Consider the following 22740-nt stretch of genomic DNA (forward strand, 5'->3'; position numbering starts at 1 on the left):
ACACACACACACACACACACACACACACACACACACACACACACACACACACACACACACACACACACACACACACACACACCGAATTATCTGGATAATTCAAATTGTTAATGAAGCGACAAAATAATTCGGAGACACTGGATTCGGAGACATTGGATTGCTGAGCAAAATGTGATTTAATTGAAATGACAAATTAGTTTACTCACAGGCAGCTAAATCCAGTATGAAATTAAACAAGCAAATCATGCCACGTTCAACATCAGCCTAGACAATTTCACGGTTTTCACTCCACCTCCGCTCCGCGCGTTACGCCGGATGAATCTCGGTTGGGAGGTGCCGTGGCTTTACCTGGTCACCTGACGCAACTCCTCCTATTACGAGGGCATGGGACAGCGCGCGTCTCTACCGCGGATCATACTTGAGCGTCGTTACGCGCACAGAGGCGTTGTTCGAGAGAGCGAGAGAGAGAGAGAGAGAGAGGGAGGAGAGAGGGAGAAACTACCCATTTCTTGATACAGAAGAAATAACTGCCGTTTCTCTTCGCCCTGCCCTCAGCTGAATAAGAGATGAGTGTGAGTGGTCCTGATGCGGCCGGCGAGAACAGTGAGACGGAGAGACTGGGGTATTGACACCGTGCTTGGCTTGAAAGTGAGATCCACGCTTCATCAGAGAGTGAACTACAGCTGGACCGATGACTCTCACAGATTCCATCACTCCAGTGATTCGGCTCGAAGGTAATGCGTTTACTGGTGTTCTTGCAGTGTTTTTAAAACGGTTTAAAGATAACAATTGTGCACTCAAGTAAAAGCACTGTCGCTGTCGAGTCGTTTTCCAAATGTACAGTGAAGAAATCATCCGAAGCTCCGTGATTGGGAAACTAATCACGGGATTCTACTCGCATGTATGATTTCAGTCATCTTTCACATTATCGCCTGATGGCACAGAAAACACGGGCATTTACTCGTAAATGAAAAGCATCAGCACTATTTTCCAACCTGATTGTTATGTCGTAGACGTAGATGTTGGTGTAGTGCTTGAACTAGGCGCATCGCTTTCCTGAGATTATATCGTTTCGTCTGCTCAGGTGTATTGCGTTTGTCAGGAGTGATTCAGTGACAACATATTGCACAATGTATACCTGACTCGATTTCTTTCAGCCTGAGTTGCATTACATTAAAGGTGCTTCACTTCGTGCCATTCATTTTGTTTCCTAGAAATGTTTTCTGGGATAGTGATTGCGCTATGAAGGGCGACACTAATCTCTACCAACATGAAATTGTTTTTTTACTATCTCACCACTTCAAACGCAATTGTTTAAAACTTTTAGCTTTCAATGCACACGGTTGCATTCTGGAGAATGTTCTCATGAATGACAAGTGACTGACTATTTGTCTGGGTAGGTGTATATCAGTTGTGCAAGTTTTTTTTATTTATTATTTTGGTAGTGATATAATCACTCCTTCATTAAACAGGATGTATTAGCCGTCCTTGCACACGTTGATTTCTTGGACTGGCTGTCTTTTTTTTTTTTTTTTTTTTAAATCCCTCTTCATTTTAGGGGAAAAAAAGAATCCATAAAATCTGTGGTCACACTAATAGTAGGTGATTAGTGAAAGGATGTGTAGCAGACTGACGAGGAGAAGATCTCTTCCAGGAGCTGCAGCTGTCTTGGCAAGGCACTGTGACAGCCTCACAGTGCATCTCTGGCTAGAAGGGAAAACCCTCAGTAAGACTTTTAAAGCTCTTTTAGGTGCTTTGAGGTGCTCTAGTGCCAGCTTCCAGGCACAGGGAGAAGCCCCTGTTTAGTGCAATAAAACAAACACTATCTGCGTTTGGTGGCTCGGTGATATATGAGAAGCTCTGGGTCATTTGTTTGTGCTTTAGTGGAACGCTCTGGAGTGGAGTGCTTTGCCACCGGTCGCATGACTCACCTTTAATTAAAAAGATGTATGTGGGTGTTTTCGTTTGGAAGCCTCTAGCTTGTTTCCCCTGTGGAGGCAAACACCCTTATTCTTGTGTCTATAGTGACTCCTCAATCCAATTTTGAAAGACTATCATGCATTCCCAAGGCTCAAGTGGATTCTTGTCTCTTGTAGGGAAGATTAATGGGGATGGGGGGCTGCTTAGAAGACTCTAGTCAACATGACTAGTCACCTAGAGTGCCTCTCACTGAATGCTCTTGTCTGATCAGTAAAGAAGATCATCTTATCATAGCTATGCGAGATGAGACAAAGGGACAGCACATTTCTAACTAGTGTGTTTGCTTTGCTCAGGGCCTCCATTTGGAGTGTCTGTCTTGAACTTGTATTATGACACTGATGTGAGGAGATCCGAAATCTATTATGGTTACAGAGTGCGAATGAATCTTTTAGATGTAATTATCTGAAAATCTTGCAATGATGAATCACTATGAAAGTTCCATCTATTGCACTGGACATTTACTTTGTGGGCCAAGTAATGAAGGAAATAGAAAATAGCTCCAACAAATGCAGTCCTCCATCACCACTACTACAGCAATTACTGTAAATGTTTGTAGTGGTCTAAATCATTACCGTATGAGGCTTCTACAGAACTTACTTACCCTCTGGCAAACGAGCAAGGCATGGCACTGCACCTCCCCCCCCCCCCCACTTATGAAACCATAATTTCACCAAAACTATTAACGGTGTGCTGGAGGATACAAGTTATTAAAAGCTCAAGGCAGCTCACTGCACTGGAATGGGCTGGGGCTGGCGGAGTGTGCCGCCGCTGCGTGAAGAGCGATGGTGGCTTACTCAGCCCGCTCGCAGCTGCACACTGGCTGCCTCCACAGCTGAGCTGATTGCTTTGACGAGAGCTATTACACCAGATTACACAGCACAGACAAGACACTGAGCACAGCCTCCTCTGATGCTCGGCGGCGGCGCGACCCGGACGTAGGAAGGGGTGGATCAGGTGGTGGTGGTGGTGGGTGATGGGTGGTGGTGGTGGTGGGTGATGGGGGTGACCCCTCCACCCACACCTCTCCTGCCGGTGTGGTGCAGAGAGAAGACCAGAGACGTGGGGGAAAGGTGAGACGGAAAGAACGAGAGACGCAGCGGCCAGGCAGGCTGCGCTCATTATTTTCACACTTGAGTGGCTGGCGTGAATGAGCGGCTCGCGGAGCCAGACGAGCCACTCTATTTAGGGGGAGAGATTTGACTGGGGAAGAGTGAGGGAAGTGGGCAGAATGTCCAAGAGTTTGGTTGGCGGTGTTGCCTTTGCGCACACAAAAAAGGCACTACACTGCAACAACTGGAAATCACTGGGACAATGCTTGGCTGGTTGTACCTTAACTAACAGTTGACAGCTAGCTTGTAGGCAATGGCAGAGAGAAAGAGAATATATGTAACAAACAAGTAATATATTATTAAGTTATGCTTTTTGATTACATATATTTTTATACCATGCCTATGTGGCATGGAAATAATCTGGGAATATTCTCAGATTTGTATTTCATCTCAGCATCAGTTTTTTTTTTGTCAGTCTCTTTCAAATTTTATTCACAGATATTCCAGCAAGAAACATGGGAATGGTATTAATATTTTATGAGATGGTGTAAGTAGAATTAGAGAGGAAAAAAGGGTTGAAAAAACTGTAGAAGCCACGGCCCGATTTTAAGTCATGTAAATGTATTCAGCCTTTTTTTTTACAGAGAGTGAAATAATGAAGAAAAAAATGTTGAGATTCTCCCTCAGGAGGTTGAGAAGCTATCATGAAAGCTCCCGCACTTCCAGCAGTAATGTGTGCCAGATTAAATTTTCCAGGCCCTAATATCTGGAGTTAATTAATATTCTCCTGTTACAGCCGTGACTTAGATAGTAGCCATTTAAATGAGCTCAAGTGCTTTAAAGGTGTGCGTCTGGAGAATGGTGATTTTATTTATTTAGCAGGTAATCGAGCAGTAGGAGGCTCCAGCTGGTTACATGTTTGCTCAAATCCCATGATTCATGGCAATGCACACATCTTTTCTGACATTTAAATTCCATTTGCTTATTTGCATTTATTTCCATCAGGAAATGCTCTAGACAGCTAACAATATGGCAGGAGTCAACTCTCAGGCGTTGCCTAAACTGAAAGCACATAGCGCTCTACAAGTGTCCCCTTGCTGTAATCACAGAAGCTAAGCAACATTTACTGAAAAATCATGACTGTTTTTTTTATTATTATTAATAGAATGAGGCCTGTACTGCCCCCTTATCCAAGCAGATCAATCCTTAGTTGACCTTTGTGTTCAAGTCTAGCTTCAGGCTCTTTGATAATGAGGAACAATTAAAGTCATTCCCATCATATAATTTGCTGTCACAGGTTATGAGTATTCAACGCAAAAATGAGGTCACGAATCAATTATTAAAAAGCATGGCACATCCTCTGTCGTAGCGAGTACAATTTACAAGTTGGTTTGGACAGATCTGTGATCAGCTCTCATGTCGGATAAAAGAATCCGCGGTTCCATGACAAAACCACACGAGCAGGCCAAATGCAACGCATTCTGACTGGGTTGAAATGAATATGTGCCCTGTTGTAGTCGAGAGAATCCTTGCGCGTGAGTCTCTAAGCATGGGGTTGTGTGTGCTGCCTCCTTTTTCCTAATGGTACCCTGAAGTAGTGGGGGCCATGAGGTGATGTGTATGTATGTGTTTGAGGAGAGAAGCCTGCGGTGTCTCTGCCAGTGGTTCTTTCCCTTTCTTGTGTGTTGTATTCATTCATGATTTATAAGTCACTGCTATATTATAGCACGAGGGCATAAGTAGGCTAATGTCCAGATTTGCATATGTGCACCCGTCTCAATAATTCATGAGCTTGGCGGGCCTTTTTCCTCAGTCTGCCCCCCCCCCCCAACCCCTCCACCAACAAAGCCTGCTTGAAAAAGTGCCTCACACATTTTACAACTCTGAAAGCCTGGAAATAGAAACGAACGAGCGTTGAACCTGCGAAACCTGCCTACACACATGTTAAACTGTGAAGGCCTGAGAGAATAAAAAGAGCATTCGATTCTGTCGCCTCTCATCTTTATCAGCACCGCCCACCCACCCACCTACACACACACACACACACACACACACACACACACACACACACACACACACACACCGCAACCCCCAATCTAAAGGGAATTAAAACAGGGGTCTGCCAGGGGAGACTGTGCCTGGGGAGGGCAGGAATCGACAGAGGTTCTGACGAGGCTTGTCTGCGTGGTGCGGATCGACGAGAACTCGCTCTTTGTTCTCGTCAACTTGCTGTCGTGAAATAATAGGATGGCAAAGCGAAGGGTGGGGGGACTGTATGGAGGAAGGGGTGTGAAGGTATGCTGACACCTAATTCCGGATAGATTTCATGCTACTCTCCTCGTTTTTTTTTTTTTTTTTAAGCTGGGATTCATAGGTGCAAACTAGACAGCACAATTTCCTTGCATTATGAGAAGGATTCATCATCTCTGTTGATGAGGATGAAATTATTCATAAGGGAGGCATTAGATTGTCACTGTGTGTGTGTGTGTGTGTGTGTGTGTGTGTGTGTGTGTGTGTGTGTGTGTGTGTGTGTGTGTGTGTGTGTGTGTGTGTGTGTGTGTGTGTGTGTGTGTGTGTGTGTGTGTGTGTGTGTGTGCGCGTGTGTGTGCGCGTGTGTGTGCGTGCAGGACGTTTGTTGTAAGATTTTGATGGATGACATCTGTCCTAATGAATAATGCTCCTTATTGTAGGAATTTGTTTTGTACATGTCATGGGGCCCGCTCTCGTCATTCTTCTCTTTCATGTCTAATTTTTCTTCCTTTTCTCTTGTGAAAAACAGTGAGTGAGTGATACTGAATGAATGAATGAATGAATGAATGAATGAACGAGTGAATGAATTAGTAAATGAATGATACTGCCCCTTTGCCCCTTCCATCAAACTTGCTGAGTGCATTTGACGACTTCCCCTGCACAGAAGATTTCTTCATGCTCTCATATTTGTGAAAAATGCCCCTGTTCTGTCAAGTTTTTTTTTTCCTCTTTTTAAATGGATTCCATTGAAATGAGGGCCAGCCTAACGGATCTTGATTCTCTAAGTAGATTTTTAGATAATGAGGGCATCCGTTCCTTTGACAAGGTGATAAGAGGGGACACAGTCAACGCGCTGCTCTTATGAGCAAAGTATGCAGATCAAACAGTGTCATACTTTGAACTTGCCATTAAATGAAAATTAGATTGCCATGAATAATCTCAACATTAAACTAATGGCAAGGGCTGATGCACCCTGCAAAGTGCAACTGTTAAAAGTTTTATTGAAGGCTGATCTGGATGATTTAATTTATTTATAAACAGCAAATGTCACCATAAACCAGACTCTTCTGAACAGGCTAAGAACGTCTGGTTCTCAGACGCTTGGAAAGGTTGGTAGAGAAGCGAATGTAGTGCTTTAAAAAGAATACAGGTGTTGTTGACTGTGCTGAAAACACTGCTGGTCCCCTAGTCCCACATGTGCAAACTAGGCCTGAACAACCCGGAGCTATTCCCATTGCCTGACAAATAAACCATTACTTTGTCACCCAGAGTTAAGTATGAAGAAATGAGTCAGTTAATGTCCGATTAATGCTTAATATGGTCCAATATACAATGACAGTCGCTCATTCCCGCATGTTAATTTCTCTCCTCCGCCATGATAACGGCGCTGAGTTGGAGGCGAGGAGCAGCGGGGATTGTGGGAAGTCCGTATTAAAAGCGCCGCTATGCAGAGGAGCGGCCCATTTCGGTTCATTATTAAAACGGAGCGCTCCCCTTGTCTCTCGAACCGCCTTCATTATCCGCTCGCTTGCCATAGCCGCCGATAACGCTGCTTCATTTACTTCAGGGCTCTCAATTCCCCCCCCCGACACCCCCCCCCTGCAAACCAACCCCAACCCCCCCCTCCCCGCCGATAATTCCGCCGTGCTCCCTCGCTCGCTTGCCCACCGCATGGCTACTGCGCATGGGACAAGGGGCGGAGGGTGTCCCATTCTCGGGAGTGCGAGCGGGATTACAAAGGTTAATCGGCAATTTGGAGCTTATCTTGGCTAAGCGCTGACTGAGCCACGGAGATTGGCCCTAATAGATAGAATCGGTCTGGTAATGAGCATCCCTCCATGTATGACTGAATCTTAGATTCATTGCCACACTGGATCCATGTGTGCCGCGTCGATTCTCGATTGTAGGCCTTCTGTCACAAACTGTGCTCATTAGAATCATTGCATTCGAAACATTTTTAGCTGATAAACATGGTTTGTCATGGCAATCATTTGGAAAAGAAAGTTGAAAGTTTCAAAGTTGTAATGAAGGTATTGATTGAATCAGTTTCTGAACAAAATTGCATTCTGACTGCTTACAGCATTCTCTATTTAAAAAGCTAAATAAGAGGGCTTTGAATAATACTGGCTGGCCGTGGGAATTCAGAATGTGTCCACATTTTTTGTCTTCTCTACTGACTGTTTGACTGTGACTGACAATACAAGAGCACAATATGTTAACTGCCCTTAAATCTAATCTGTTTAATTATCTTCTATTGAATTCCCATCTGGAGATTCTTTTCTCATATACTCTTCAATTAAGTAATGTATTAAAACATGCAGGGGTTAGAGTATATACTGAATGTCTGTCTTTATATCCAGAATTGTACAGTGTCTTGATCTTTCTGCTTATACCCTTTACCCAGCAAGACTGTCACTAATTGTGAGGCTTTTGCAATTGATGAGAATATCAGTTAGACTTTATATTACGTCTCCCTTCTTGTGATTGAATGCCGTGCTGAACATCAGCAGTGGATTATGTGCAATTAACATTAACTTCATTATCATTAACTCCATTAACCCAGATCAAGTATTCATTCTTCATGCTAAACATTGTAAGCGATTTTAATTCAGAAATCCTGGATGGAAAGGGGAGAATAAAACAGTCCTACTGCTGTTGTTACTTTTAGTTCCTTGGATCGTGGCACCGTACATGGTGTTCCATTGTTCAGTAATCCATTAACTGAACCCATATGTCTTCAATATCTTTAAAATTATTATACACATCTCTGTGTGAGCAGTAGCCTACTGATAATATGAACCCTTTCTTCCATGCTCTAGCTTAGCTTCACACTTCTGCTTGAAGGGACCTGATTTTGGGAGGTGGAAGTTCAGCATTTTCTGCTTTTGCCCCCCCACCCCCTAACGTCAGCTGGTGCCTTCGCAGTGGAGAGCTGTCTCAGCTCCCAGCCGTGCAAACTGCACTCTGCCAAAAGGGGAATGTGACTCAGTGTGCAGGCTGTTTAAACACGCGTCCTCTCGCTGTCACTAACCCGCACAAGCCAGGAACTCCGAGCGAGCTCCACCAGGGACCACAGATGAGAAACGAAGCGCATTTCACACAAATGGTGCTTATGAGTGTTGGCAGATTACATATGCGCACATGGCAGTTTGGCGTTGCGCCTCAAATTGAGACATTAGTGTACACCGTGAATCTCTTTCTTTCTTTTTGCCATCTCTCCCTCCATCGCACTCTCCTCTTTCTTGGCTATTCTTTTTTTTCTTCTTTCTTACTTTCCAGTTTCTATTCCCCACTCCTTAGATGAGCAGTTTTTATCTCTTCTCTGGTGTCGTCTACTATTTATTATGTATGGAAACCTGTCTTTCCCACACTTAGCTTCAGTGTTGCATGGTGTGTGTCTTTGCCTTCTGAGACTCATGCTCATTTCTTGTATTGTTGCTCAGGGAGCATATATTTTTTCGCATCTTGCATAAATGTATGATTAGAGCTTGCATAACGTGTAGCCCCATGCAGCATAGGTGGGAATTATTTCCTTATTTACTTACCTGTATGGTACTTGTATGACATTGCGAGCTCCAATACTGATGGTATTCACAATGCAAGGTGATGAAATAATAGGTGTTGTGTTTTTGTCTATGGAGATGATTTGGAGATTTAATAGACTCTTCCTCTTCCTTTGTTTCTCAGCTGACACATAGTCTTTGCTTTGGTTGGCACAGCAATGATTCTGATAATGTCAGTAAAATATGTCATATGATTAAGTACACAGAGATATATTCAGCACTCAAGTTTGTCAGGCTTTGAAATGTACATATATAGCAGTAATTGAACAGAGGGAGTCTGGCCAAAGCATATGCACCCAGTTTCTATTGCAAATAAACTGTAATGCAAAATTGCCACCAACTTATCTCCGGCTTGTGATTCGCCCTTAATGTAGCCCATATTTTAAATGTGTGTGTGTTTTTTAGCCTTGAGTCAGATAGTAGAGAGAGGAAATAAGCTGGAGAGAGACCGACAGTCGGATTGGGAAATTGTAACGTGTATGAGCCTAGACCTTTATGGCCCCTTGGGCCATCTTCAGTAGGCAAAGCCAACTCTACCACCTGCATCAGTACTCCACCTATAGCATGGGGTCTTTTACTCGTTTAAGCTATTTACTCATTAAATGAACCAAATAATGCAGCCGAATATGTACAGTATAAAACTATCTGACATGGCTAAAGTTATCAGTATTTTTCACATGTTGCACATAGTTACTTGTCTCAAGGAAAATGCCTGTCTAGTGAACTATAGAACCCCATCTTTGCTCACATTTCACAGCTTATAGTTCTTAATCATTTACACCGTACTGGCAACAAGCAAGATGAGAGAACTTGACCTTTATGCAACGCCAGGCTATCTCTATAAATAGGGACCTGTGTTAATGAAGTGACTTTTTCAGAAGGGCAGAATATGCATGATGAGGTTAAATATCTTATTCAGTCCTTACTCGGTAGAAGCTCTTACATTTGCAACATATCTGTACGCTATGAAAAACCTTCCTGTATACTGATCATCACCTTCTTCCTACAGAAACGCCAGGTTTTGTTTGGACACCCACAGTACTGCTAAATCCAGTGTTACACCACCAATCTTCTTGTTATGTATCAGAGGCTTTACCGAGAACAGACAATGAAAACAACGGATGGAGGCTTAGACAGGTTCAGACAGGTTGCTTCAGATGGAGAAATCAGTGCCCTTTTCGTAGAATGAATATCAGATATATTGTTGTATTGACACATGCTTGCATGGATCAGCTTGTGCTAAAAAAAAAAAAAAAAAAACTGACAGTCTCTTGTTGCATTGAGTTTGTTCAACACGTAGAACTCGTATTCAATACACCTGACCTAAAATGTCCATCAGAAGCAGACCCTGCTATGCCCACGGTTGTGTATTTCAGGATAGAGCCTTTTAATCTCTGACAGTTCTCTCTTCTTCTAAAAACCTTCATTGGGAGCCTACCTGACCTCGTCATTACGGTATGATCTATTACATTAATGGAAGGATTAGCAATGTTCTTGCTAATTTGTGGCTGTTAAATAGAAAATAATCATGGTATTTGGATTTCAAATAATGCAATCAAGGACGGAATCACATCTCCCAACCAAAGAAAAAGATTAATTAAATCCTGGATGCCTGCTTTCTCAATGGGGAATATGAGACTGTCGTTATCTGAGAGGCTTTAAACATGTCTGCATGCCTAATTAAAAGTTGAACTAGTTTCAAATGTTGCGCCTGAGCTGGGATGCTTCAATACAAATTGTAATTCCTACAGAGTTTAATCTTTCTATCTTTCTATGGATATCTTAAGCGATGACTTTGCATGTTAGACCAAAGAGTCTGTTGTAATCTTTCGTAGGCTGCCAGGATTGCATGTTTGGCAACACCAGGACTTTGTTGCGTCTATACGGGCACTTGAAGCATGTAGTCAAAAACAAATTTGCAACTGATCCACTTTCAAACTACTTCTTCTCAAAGTCTGTGTGTATACACACTAAAGGCACTGCACCACTTAAGACAAAAACAAAACAGAATCTGATTTTTTTTTTTTTTTAAAGATCTTAGGCTAAGAAATTCTACCATTTCAAATTCATCAGCCTTGTTGTGATATGGATAGTGGAGTGATGGAGCCCCCTACTAGCTGCTCTCCCACAGATATCTCCTCTCAACACTGAGCCATATTCACCCTCTCCGCCTCCAAGGTTTTTCCATGGATGCCGCTAATTAGGCATTCATCTGCTGTGGGTGTTCACTTGTAAAAAGCACTCCCGCCAACACAACGAGCCCCGGTGAAAGGAGTTATTGGGGCAGGCGACCTCCAGTGCCTCTTATCTCCATAAACACTTCACGCTGGTTTATGGGGGCCAGGCAAAAACGGCTCGGCCGATGATTCGCTTAAGGACGCCAAAAAGTGAAGCCGCCATGACTTATTCATGACGTCGGAGAAACAAGTGTGTGAAGATGAAAGCTGGCAGGCTGGGAGGATCTCTCCTGATAAATACCACATTCCTTCCGATAAGGCCGCCGTTACACTTTTGAAGTTATTAACAATTTCGCCCGCCTGCGCCCCCCTTCCCCCCCACCACCACACCACACTTTGACTGATGGAGCAGTCGTGATATGAAGAGCTGTTTCATGCTGCTCTCGGACAAATACCATTCTTTCATGTCCCGGCTGTTAAGATGAGGGATATTTTTTTTTATATTTTAGCCTGTCATGGTTTGAAGGGTACTTTGACATTCACTCAAGACTGCGAAGAGAACATTTTGACATTGACTTTGCCACTGCCGCACACTCCATTCTCTATATTTTCCACCCAATTATTAGCCTCTAATTGCTATTTTCTCTGCGGCTTGGGGATGATCACATATAATTACTTAAGCCTGCCTCTCTCACCCACAGTCCTGCGCTACAGCTAGATATGTGTAGAACCTGATGTTTCCTGTGATTCTGGCAAACCTGACACTTGGTGTCCAAATTGACCTTGTTTGATATTACATAGCCTGCGAAGGAATGAATAATAACCATGCATTTAAAAACCTCGCCTCTCACCTCGCTGAGCTGAGGGAGACCGGGGATAAAGCGCGTCGGTGTTCTCCTGTTGATGAAACACGGGTTCCTGTGGCTGGCTGTGATGTGATGCCCTCGGGGGCCAGTGTTCTGCTAAAAACAGGTTTCGGGAGTGAAATTAGGTCTGGCAGTTATCTCCCCACATTTATGTAAATGCGTGACAGGCCGGGTGTCACAGATTGGCAGGCAGCTGGCGGAGAGGGCGTCCGAGCGTGCCGACGGAGGTTGAGAGGTTGTGGGGTTGGAGAGGTGTGTGTGTGTGTGTGTGGAGGGGGGGGGCTGGAGGGGTGTGTGTGTGTGAGAGAGGTTGGGGGGGGGGGGGGGGGGTTGTCCACAGCACTGTGAGTAATTTGATGATGAAACAGACTGTAGGTAACTCGCCGTCAGATGAACGAGCACCAGTGTGTAATCCTCATGGCAACACACACACACACACACACACACTCACACACACACACGCACACACACACACAAACACACACACACACACACACACACACACACACACACACACACACAGGTTCTCCTCTGTCTCCCTCTCTCGCTTTGTTCCATCCTGTTCTCTCTTCCTTCCTAATTCTTTTACACACGACCTCTTTGTAGCATTTTACATTCTGTTCTTCCCTTTGCCACTTTCACAAGTTTCCTCTACTCTCCCCCTCTCTCTCCCTCTCTCTCTCTCTCTCTCTCTCTCTGCCCATCTCCATCTCTGTCTCTTCTCCTCCTCCCTGCCCTCCGTCTCTGCCGCCGTAGCCTGGGTGGAACCATATGAAAACCAGATTGTCATTATAGATAAGACTGCTCCCTGCGCTCTGTTTAGCGTGCAGGCATGAAATTACACGAAGCGGCAGCGAAAGGTTCGCCCTCAGCCCGAGCGCCCCGTGCCCACCGCTCCGTAACAGACGTCTGGATGTAATGGAGCAACTGGTATGTGGGCTAAATGAAAACATATTACCCTCCAATGTGTGTGAGATTGGAAATCTTACAGATGCATGAGGAGATGTTAGCATTTCTTGATGGCATCTGCCAGACGAGTGCCCTTGAGGCCACCACCTCCCATCAGTGCGTGATGAGTACAGAAATTAGAAATGTGCAGGCAGGGATGGACAAGTTTTCGGGAATGTTTGTCATATTGCAGTAAAGCTGTCTTAAGGCCTTATGTGCACACTTGATTTGTCACTTGGTCACTTAATAGTTATGTAATTATATGCACTGATAAGTATTATTGCCAAATAATTATCATTAATTAATTGATTTGTGGATACTACTTTGATGTGCTAATTAAAGGCTCAATTCAATGAAAGAATGCACACAAACATCTCTCATCTCTCTTCTCTGGTATCGAGAAGCCAATTTTCTTTATTTTCCCCTCAGCCCTTTCCTCTAACTTGTTTGGGCCAGAATAATCTAGAAAGGATTGGAATTTGTTTGTTTGTTGTTTTTTCTTTTTCTCCGTGCCTCGAAGTCCCTCCATGTCTGGGGAGAGGCAGATTTGGAGTTGGTGACTTGATTGTTGTGGTGGTTCCCAGATGGATTAGTGCTGCCTTCCCATTATTTGGCAGGGTTTTAGTCAGCACAGACGGCTCCTCTGCAAACCCAGGCTATTTCTGCCACATTTGTTGAGCACTTATTTACCATCGTGGTTTGTCCAGGTAGCGTGGAGATCTGGGCCGGGTCCAGTGCGGGGTTTGGTTGCCATTTAGGAACGGAGCCCAGCTCATAAGCCGCAGGTAAACTCAAGCTGTGAAAGCATCGTCGGGACAACCAAATAAAGCTGACACTTCGCTCTCTCTCTCTCTCTCTCTCTCTCTCTCTCTCTCTCTCTCTCTCTCTCTCTCTCTCCCTCTCTCTCCCTCTCTCTCTCTCTCTCTCTCTCTCTCTCTCTCTCTCTCTCTCTCTCTCTCTCTCTCTCTCCGGGGTGCTGTGTTGCGGGAGCCAATAGGAAAGTGAAAATGTGTCCATTCAGCCGATCGCAAGCCAACCCAGCTCCGTGCTGTAGCGCTTCAAAGACAACTTTTTCCTTTTCTTCTTCCTCAAGGTCGCAATGGTCATAAAGAAATAAAGAAATAAATAGAAGCGCCGCACTTGCTCTTACCCTAGACCTTGGTCATGGTCATCGAGGACAAGGGTGTGTTATTGTCCTAATTATAACGGTGTCTGTCTTTGAGCGGTGGCACTTTGGGCTGTGCGTTGAGGGACCTCAGCCATGCAAGGCTGTTGCCTCTCCTCCCCCTCATCTTGCTCCTGCTGCGGAGTGGATGGATGGGTGCTAAACCGGATGTACCATCATTCTCTCATTAAACAGTCTGATGGCCCTCATCAAACTTTTAACGCCGGCCCATTGCTCATCACAGCGGCTGCAGCTTTGTGTCTGACAAAGCAATTCATCCATAATGTATGTGTATTTCAGCATGCCGGGGAGAGAGGGAGGGAGGGAGAGAGGGAGAGAAAAAAAGAGTGAGAAAGAGAAAGTGACAACAGTATGGGGAGGGAAATAGAAGTAGGAGGAAAACAAGTGTGCAAGACGGAAGCAAGGGATGAAAAGAGAGATAGAGAGATGTAGATAGTCTAGAGATAAAGATGGACAGGTGGAAAGAGGGAGAGAGAGAGAGGGAGTGACACGGACAGAGGAGAGTGTGAGTGCATTTGTTTTAATTATAGGGGGAGAGATGTCTGGCAAAGTGTTTGCTGGTCTTCTGCTGAGCAGGGACCTAATTACCGCTTGTCAGTGACTCTGAGACGACCTGCCTAAAAGTCAGATTGTTTACTTTCAAACAGGGGAGTCAAAGAATCGCTGCGAGTAAGTGCTACAAACCATGTCTAATTAGGCGATGAGGCGCTGCTTAGTTAAAAAGGCAATTAGATGGAATATTCATTTATTTTCTTGTTTGCAGGGAGTCATTTGTTGGACCACGTACTTATTCCGCACCTCATCTCCCTGTAACAGACTTTCCTATTACTCCATGTAGACCATTTCTCAATGAGAATACCGGAGAGCCTGTGTATGTGTCAATCAAATGCTACCTTGACTTTAAAAAAAAAAAAAAAAAAGCCTAATCCCAGATCCCCTGATAATCACAGGGACACGAAAACTGTAACGGAACGTGTGCGATGACTTCTCGGGTCTCCTGTGCTGTCGCGACGTGATTGGCCGTCCCTCGGTGGAACCGAGCCATCTATTGCCTGTGTTCCCCACAGCCATGTTGCTAAGTCGGGCACTGGTGGCCCAGATATGTGTGATGGAGGCAGTTTGGGATTTTTGACAGATGGCTCCCCCTTGTTCCTCTCCGTGGTTCACTTTTCAGCTCAATGTGTTTGGTTTATTCCGGAACGGATGCTGGTTAGTGCAGTGACTCCCAGACAAAATAACATTTAACAATGGTGCTCATCATGACACTCCTTGATTTCATGAGGGAATGAGAGAGTGAGTGGATGGATGAATGAATAGATAGATGGATGGATGGATGGATGGATAGATGACTAAACCCATTCAACACTTTTTTCCACATTCTCAACAAATGCATTGTCCCAGCATCATCACTGTGTTGCACCCACCTGCTTGCCTTGACAGCTGAAACTGCTGACAAACACACAGTGGCACACAACAGAGCCAGCACACCATGGCACAGGTAATATAAACCCACTCACACTCCCATACACACACACACACACACACACACACACACAAGGGCACACACTTAAAGTGTCAGCATGCCGTACTTTTTCATACCTTACGCCCAGCACCATACACCCACTCACACACTTGCAATCACAGTTTGCAATCACAGACGCACACTTTTACAGTGCTGAACGGCACAGATGACTGGTGGAGCATATCTAATTGGAGAAGATGCTTTTGTGCTGACATGCCTTTTGCAAGAATGACAGAAAGCTATCCACAGCCGTAACCACTGAGCGCTTTAGATTAGGCTTTAAACAGCACAATTAGCGCCTGAGCGTGTGACTGTGAGTGGGATGCATGATAAAGTAATAGTCTCTTCTTTCTTGCCCTCTCTCTCTCTCTCTCTCTCTCTCTCTCTCTCTCTCTCTCTCTGTATCTATCTCTATATATATATATATCTGTTTATCTATCCCTCCGTTCTTCCATCTTTTTTATTTCTGTTCACAGTATAACAGTCTTTTTGGCACTATTTCCTCATCTCTCTCTTGCTATTTTTTTTTAATCTTTTCTCTCCGACTAGGTCTCACTTCTCCATCGTTCTCCATCAAAATAATAGTCTCTCTCTCTCTCTCTCTCTCTCTCCCTCTCTCTCTCTCTCTCCCTCTCTCTCTCTCTCTCTCTCTCTCTCTCTCTCTCTCTCTCTCTCAGGCGGCTGTCCTCTCTACCCACAGCTTCATGCTCTCCTCTTGTTTTTTAATGCTACTTTTTAATGTGTCGTGGGATCTTTGTTCCAATAAAGAGGATATTAAAAGTCCAGGCTTTTCTTTCTGCACCATTTCTCTGTCTTTATACCTCTATCCCTTTTTCTCTCTCTCTCTCTCTCTCTCTCTCTCTCTCTCTCTCTCACACACACACGCACACACACACACACACACACACACACGCACACACACACACACACACACACACACACACACACACACACACACAAACACACTCCCTTCATGTTCACTTCCTAATGACGGCCTCTGCTGGCATGTGGGTGTGGATTAGGTTATCATCTTACTGGCTCCAGAAATAGACCTTGTAGCATCCTTTCTCCTTGATGTCTGTGACCACCGATGATTCAAGTCGCCTTTTTTTTCCCGTCGCAAACAGCGAGGGCACGCTCCGTCAGTTGTCACCGACATGGTGCTATTACTGTAAGCCCTTTCTACTTGAATGGTATCTTCAATCTTCAAACAAAAAAGCAGGTGGTATTTTTATGTTCGCATTTGTGATCCTGTTATTCTGCGGGCCGAGAGCAGGGTGTGTGACAGCAACACCAAAGTCACGGTCGGATGTGGCACCCAAGGACGGCATATGGGTGAAATATTTTACCCTGCAGGGTATGGGGCAGTCACTTTGGATTACGGAATGCAAAATTGTAAATGCATTTCTTTGTTGGCGTTGAATAAACCACCAGGGAGCAGTGCAGGTGTGGGTAATCCACTTTGTTTTGGTAAAGGGGTGAAATGTAATCAGTAAAGACAAGCTGTCCTCGATCCCTACCACAGCTCAGAGCACTTCCACACCTGGACTCTGTTCCCAAGGTCAGGGGTGAATGTTGGCTGGCTTGCAATGTAGTAACCATTTGCATTTGCACAATTTTTCTTCCCGGTTGCAAATAAAACGGGGGAAACTCTCAACATTAGGATCCCCACCCACCCAACCGACAGAAAAATCTCTCTCTTTCGAACCATGCAAATAAGGTCATTTGACAGACAGAGCTTGAGCATTCATGTGTTGTTGTAAGCTGTCTTTCTTGCGTTCCTCTGTTATTTTGTAATCAGGAGAGGATGTTCTCTTTAGAGCACACTGGACTGTGAGGTCCCATTGCACATTGTCAATGGCTGTAACTCACATGCTGTTTGTGATCTTCCATTATGAGCTCAAATCCCGCCCAAACAAAATCTATTTCAGATGAGCTGCTGCCACTTGAAGAATATTCTATTTCCCCAGTAAATGGCCATATATGGTATTTAATAATATCTTTACTGGAGCATCTGTCAATCACAGACACAATATGCTCTAGGCCTGCCTGCCGTTTAGACTTGCTGTCCTACATTTATGGATCTGACATTCGTGTTAGAGGTCTGGTTGACTTTCATGTTGGATTGTTGGTTAAATGAAATTGATCATGAACAGAACCTGTGTGGGACCGATTTCAAAAGGTGTGTGTGAATAAACATTCACAATAAATAAACAAGATGATCCTCTACCAGGTCTGCTGGGAATTATTTATCAGTAAAACCAAATCAAAGGCTGCCTATTAGATCGATTATCTACCTCTCATTTGTTTTCCTCATTGTTTGTTTCCTCATGTTGTATTGTCAAATATTTAGTTAGCCTGTGCCTCGACGTATTAATATTATTTGCATGACACACACTCACAGAATGAGGCTTGACAAGAAAAAAAAACCCTCCATATTTATTTTTGGTTGGACACAGTCACACATATTTCAGCGTGCGTCAAGCGCTTTGACGCCATACACTTTGACGCCATACACTTCAGGGGGGTTTGGATTGCCGTCTCCACTGGTGCCATGGTGCCGTGGAACTGTGCCATGTTTTGTATCTCAAAGTGAAATTGTGCGCCACAACACTCCATGGCTCTCTTGGTGGGTAGTGATTGCGCCAGTCTTGTGGTCGGTCAGTATGTGGAAGAATAGATAAGTTTGATGCCCACTCTGTTGGTGCCTTAAAAGCATGGACCGAGTATTGAAAAGATGGAGTGTAGGCGTTTGGAGGGAACAAAATGTAACCGTGACGACAGACTGTACCAATAACGCAGTTTCTCTGCGGGGGGGGAGAAGTAGGTGTTGGGGTGGGGGAGTAAGGATCGCAAGGTGAATGAAACATTGAGTAACGGAGGATCAGTGAGAGACGGATGGAAGATGAAGTGGATAGAATGACAAAGACGAACAATGAGGCGGTGAACAAAAAGAAAAAAAAGCAGGAGCACACACACACAAAAAAAAAATCAAAATGGAGAAAAAGTGATGGAAGTGTTGGATAACGACAGAAAGGGGAAAGAGGTTGAGGACACTGAGAGAAATGGACAGAAGAACAAGATGGGTAGCGACGAGAAAGGGGGACGGGGGGACGTGGGAGGGGAGCAGAGGGAGTTTGGAGAGTGGACTGAGCCTGACCTGCTGCTGGTGCAGTGGTCATTACTGGTGCCCAGTGATGGAGCTGGGGCAGTGGGGAATGGAAGGGCCACTCTGAGAGCCCCCATAATCCATCATCACTCTCAACCCCCCTCTCTCTTTCTCCATCTCTCTTTCTTTCTCTCTCTTTCTTTCTCTTTCTCTCTCTTTCTCTCTCTCTCTCTTTCTGTCTGTGCCACATTCCCTCTCCTTCGCCCACTCTTAACAATCCGTATGGGGTCACTCCATGGGCATTCTGGGCATTTACACCCACATACTGTGTACTCATATTCAAAGACACACAAACACACACACACACACACACACACACACACACACACAGAGAGACACACGCCAGCCTGCATGAGGATACACACACAAGTACTCTCAGACCTGCATACACTGTCATCCACTTCTATGCACTCATGCACACAAATGCACACATTTTGCACCCTCTCTGTCTCTCTTGCTCTCTCTCTCACACACACACACACACACACACACACACACACACACACACACACTCAAACTTTCATATGCATTATGTACACAAACCTAAAACAGCCTGCTAGGCATGACATTCTTTGACCATGTGTGTTTTTCAAAGAAGATGCACACAACCCTCTGAAATAATTTGGTCCTGGGGTCGCCAGAGCAGCTGACCCTACATCATTAATGAACACTGCACACACACACACACACACACACACACACACACACACACACACACACACACACACGCACAAACAAACACACATACACACACAAACACACACACATACACACACACACACACACACAAACACAAACACACTTTCCTAATGGCAAATAAAATATGCCCTAATGATGCCCTAGTTAAGTGTTGTTTTTAAACATGTGTAAATGGTGGTTTTGTAATGACCAGCTGCACTGCGGTAACAGCGTTGTGATGAAGACCTCTAAACGAGACTCGGCCCTCTGCTCCGTCATTTCTGCGCTACCTGCTGCGTTGCTCTCTCTCTCTCCCCCTCCCCCTCCGCCTCCCTCGTACACAAATTAAAATGTGTGTTTGAGTCGAGACAATAAACCTGAGAAGCCTCTGTGGCGGAGAGAGCTCACTTCCTCAGACATCAAATCATTCGCTTTTGTCCGGGAAGCCTGGTGTGATGGTCTTTTTCATGGATTTTTTTTTTGAAGCGTTGAAGTGTTCTGTTTCTTTATTTATTTTGCAAGGTTTTTTTTTCTTTTCTTTTCATTTCACAAACTTCTGCCTGAATATGAAATGAACTGGAATGAAATTAAAGGGGGGGGGGGGGGGGGGGGGGGGGATGAGAAACGACGAGACATGGAGAGGGGCGAGATGGGATCTCTCAGTGGGTCACTGATTTCAAACTCACTGGAGGCCAAGCGAACTGAAGTGAAGTCCATATCCGAGGCCTGAGAGCGAGTGGCCAGAGAGGACTTAATCACTCGCCTTGTAAGAGGCTGTTAAGGGTGAAATTCCAATTTCCTCTCGAATATTGCAAACAGTTCCCCCTTTTTTTGATTTAAATAAGATTAATGGTGGATTTCTTTAGAAAGTGCTCGCTTGCGCCCCAGCCCTGGGTGAACACGCCCTTGTGGACCTGAGAGAGCAGAGGACAGAAAGATGGACAGAATGGACAGATGGACAGAGAGACTCTGGGGGAGTCGGACAAAAGGAGATGGAGAAGGAGCACTGGGCATGTAGGGGCAGTAGAGAGGGACGAGAAGAGAGAGAAGAGAGAGACCTCAGGAGTGAGAGAAAGTCATTATGTAGTTAAAGACCGGGAGGAGGAGGGGATCGCTGTAAGAGTGGATTAGAAAGTTTGTGTGTGTCTGTGTGTGTGTGTGTGTGTGTGTGTGTGTGTGTCTGTGTGTATGTGTGTGTGTGTGTGTGTCTGTGTCCTCTAAGTAAGACAGAGATGTAGCCAAGAAGAGAAATTGAAAGCTTTTTAGAAAGGAGAGGCCCAGAGAAAGAAAAAAAAAGCAGAGGTGCTAAACAATGTCACTTTCCAGGTGACAGAGTGCCCGAGTGGAGGCAGGTTGAGGGGAATTGGAGGTGACACAATCTTGTCCGCCGCGTCCGCCCCATTGGCATCCGAACTGGCAGCCGTCCCCGGGCCTGACGGGCAGCTCCACGGGCCCCGCCTGTCACCGCACATTCCTACCGCCCATCAAACAACCCCCCCCCCCCGCCTCTCTCCCTCGGAGGGCACACTCTCTCCCTCCGTTCCCAGATCACATGTTCCCTCACTTTAGGACACGGAGGCAGGTGTCACTCCTGGCCAGGGCAGCAGTGGCAGGAGAGTGGCATGGACACGGCGCTTAAAGCGCTGCCACGGCCGACGCGCTCGGAGCTCGGAGCCACGGAGTCGTTTGAGCTCCACCCCTGGACACGGATGGTGGACGGAGGAGAGCTGTGTGCACAGATGACCAGTGACGAGAGAGAGAGAGAGGGAGAGAGAGAGAAAGAGAGAGAGAGACAGAGAGAGAGAGAGAGAGACACTGCTTCTTATCATATCACGACCTCTCCAAATTCATGTTCATCTGCTCTGATGGGTCCATTTTGAGAATCCACCTGCTGCTGCTACTGTAGGCGAGGATATCAGTATTTGAGAACTCTTTCCAGGCCACACCACTACAGGCTTCTACTAACAGGATGCATTTATATCAAAGAAAATCACACTTTTTGTAAACATTGGCATTCCCATAATTTGTTACCATTCACCAGGCCTTGAGAAAAACCAGTGAGTTTCCCCACATGGCTGGTGATAATGAGGCGAGGCGGACAGGTAGGACTGATTAATCAGGCCAGTCTCGCTCAGAGCTAAGACGCTCTATTCCCGGGTCCAAATCAATGGACTCTGGGACAAGCCTAGCCCAATCTTACTCCAACTGACACTAGCTTTTGATGGAGAAACGGTAGTTGGGCTGTAAGCTCCTAATGGTCTTTTGCCCTCCCCCCACTCCCCCACCCCCTCGGATCTGAAGTCGCGGAAGATGGACTTAATGCTGAGGCCGCTGGGTGTGTGGGTGTGTTGATGTGGTCTGCTGGGTAGCCGCTGTCTGGCAGGTTGAAAGACGTGGCGGAGGTTGTGTTTTAATCAGTTTGAGAACAGAACGAAAATAACAAAGCAAGGTTCAGTGAGAGTGACCTTTTCAGCTTCCTCGGCTTGTATTTTGACTAGGCTAAGCAGCCTGTTTTTGTCTGGCTCACAGAAGAAGGTCGATAAGTTGTTGGGCATGGGCAAGACTTAAAGGAAAGATACTGGAACGATGTTTTTCTGAGAATTCTTTTGAAGCACTCAGGATGGAATGCTCTCTCATGGCTCAGTCCTTTTTCTCCGTCGCTGTCTCCCTTCTCATTGCAACTTTTAAAATATCTTCTCGGGTAGAGTGGGAAAGCATTAAAAAATCGCTGTCAAAGCAGAGTTTGTATTAAAAAAAGAACAGCATCTCTTCACATTTAAATAGAGAACTTTCCTTTCTGCGACAACTGATGTGCGGATGCAAAGTTTATTGATCTAAATTGGAGATGGTGACCCATCTCCATGATGTAGAGTGACCTGGCTGCCTTCTTCTGGAAATGCACCATCCCCGCATATTATTGTCCCTATTTTCGTACATGCTGGGTCAATATAGACAGAATCACTGATGGGGCTTAAGAGCACTGTCTGCAATATGAGATTGAAATGCCGTAAATGGCGGTGGCAGAAAATAGATGCGGCTAACTTGCCGTGTGTGGGAACTGCATAAAAACAGGATGACCAAAGGCCAATAGCAATATTTGCAAGGACACAATATGGTTGATGTATAAGTCACCATTTCTGAACTATTGCACAGTCATACATATATGAATATGTGTCATAAGCCTTTTTTTAAACCTCCAAACAGCATTTAATCCCTGAATTCATAATGTATATAAGTAAACATGTATGTCAATACATCTGAATGTTTTGCTATCTATTTTTAATGTACATTGATCCTCTTCAACACACTTGTGGTATGTGAATGTTGCAAATGGCAGCTAGCTTGCATGGTT

Source organism: Sardina pilchardus, chromosome 18, assembly GCF_963854185.1.
Source record: "Sardina pilchardus chromosome 18, fSarPil1.1, whole genome shotgun sequence".
NCBI lineage: Eukaryota > Metazoa > Chordata > Actinopteri > Clupeiformes > Clupeidae > Sardina > Sardina pilchardus.